This window comes from Pinus tabuliformis, chromosome 1_2 (genome assembly GCF_031772625.1).
Source record: "Pinus tabuliformis cultivar Carrire ecotype Pingquan chromosome 1_2, CPIR1, whole genome shotgun sequence".
NCBI classification, from domain to species: Eukaryota; Viridiplantae; Streptophyta; class Pinopsida; order Pinales; family Pinaceae; genus Pinus; species Pinus tabuliformis.
In genome coordinates this window covers 570,300,093-570,301,877 of record NC_142298.1, presented here as the reverse complement: position 1 = coordinate 570,301,877, position 1,785 = coordinate 570,300,093, and the positions used below count along the sequence as shown (strand labels likewise).

General features: G+C 38.1%; 1 pseudogene; it reads right to left on the bottom strand.

Annotated features, from left to right (window-relative positions):
- Positions 1–345: 345 nt before the first annotated feature.
- LOC149206882 (superoxide dismutase [Fe], chloroplastic pseudogene) lies at positions 346–1,145 on the bottom strand (annotated as a pseudogene).
- Between the last annotated feature and the right edge of the window lie 640 nt (positions 1,146–1,785).

The following is a 1,785-nucleotide window of genomic DNA, read 5'->3' as shown; positions in this document are numbered from 1 at the left end:
TATATTCAATTATTTTGCTGAATGAAAGTGAGAGAGAAGCATGAGGCTTCAACTTTTTTCCGCCCATATTTTGTGTCTGGTTTTTATATGTGTTTTTCTGTAATCTATTTGAGTTAATTTCATTTTCAATATGTGGTATCAGAGCTGAAAGATACCTGTTCTGCATTTTGTTTGAATCTGCAAGTATATTGCTCTGGAAATTGCAAGAAGAATTTAGCTGCCTTCAAGATTCCCAAGAAGGTTTTTTTGTGACAGACTCGCTTCCTAAAACAGCCAGCGGTAAAATCCAGTGACGCGCTATGGCTGAACAATTCGGCGCATCCGTGTGAGTTTGTTCGTAATGTATGCAGAGCATAACTGTCAGGAGATGTAAAAGCTAAAGTCCTAGAAACCAATCATGTTGCAGAAGCCTTGGCACGATCAAGCCGAGCATTGACAGCGTCCCAGGAAACAAGCTCATTCATAAATGTCGATATGTAATCTGGCCGTCGATTCTGATAGTCAAGGTAATACGCATGCTCCCAAACATCTATGGTCAGAAGCGGCTTATGACCCCAGATAAGAGGATTCAGAGCATTTGGAGTTTTTTCAATTACAAGTTTATTGTCTTTTAAAACAAGCCAGGCCCAACCAGAGCCAAATTGTGTTGCTGATGCTTGCTTGAATTCCTTTAAAAATTCATCATAAGCACCAAAGTCCCTTTTTATAAGTTCAAGGATCTCTCCTTTAGGCTCTTTCCCACCCCCGGGTTTCATACATTCCCAAAAGAACTCATGATTCCAGGCCTGAGCAGCATTGTTAAATACTGGAAGAGGATCACCGTTGTTATATGTTTTCTTAATAATGTCTTCTAAGGTACACTCTGCCAGCTCTGTATCCTTAATCTGATTGTTACAGTTATCAACATAAGCTTGATGATGCTTGCCCCAGTGGAAAGACAAAGTCTGTTTGCTCATATGTGGTTCTAATGCATCAAAATCATAAGGAGGAGGATTCAAATTAAGAAGTGCAACTGTTGGTGGAGCACTTCGAAACTTGGGAACTGCTACTTTTCGTAAATGTATATGTTTTGGAGGAGAAATGAAACTTGCAGGTGCAGCCAATGGAAGTAGCGGAAGTGAAATTGGACAGTGCAGCAGCGCCATCTCTATACCCAAGAGACTACGATTGAAGCCTCTCTTTCGGAATGTTGATAATCTCCCCCAACTCCATATTATTAGCAGCGAGAAATCCATCTACATTACGCTCTGCGTGGACTGCAAATTCCGACCTCAAATCCAGTGAAAAACTTCATCAAATTGAACAACAGTTCTGGAAGCACGCCTAATTCGCTCAAACATACCTGAAGATACTGAAACATCGATTTATGAAGCTGCATCGGTGCGTGAAGATTCAGGTAATTTTAATGCGGAGAATGATTTTACTTATCAAAAGTTGAAACAATTTTCTTTATAAATATTTATGTGCTTCATGAATGATACATGGTGGCCAAAGATTTTGGTTAAAACAAAACAAGATTAAAGGAAAACCTGCATAAGATTGAAGCACTTCCTTCAAGGTCTATGCGTAGTTATTCATAAACATTATACATGAAGTGATGCACAAGTTCTAATGGCATAAGAAAATATATTTTATTACGTTTCATTACAGTAATAAAATATTTTATAGTCCTTGGTGATATGTAAAAGAAATGCTTTGGAGGATTTAAATGCATAAGTCAAGTTGGGTAAGGAAAAGGTAAAGTTGTTTATTAAATTGTTTTTGGAGAGATAAGGAGTGGAATAT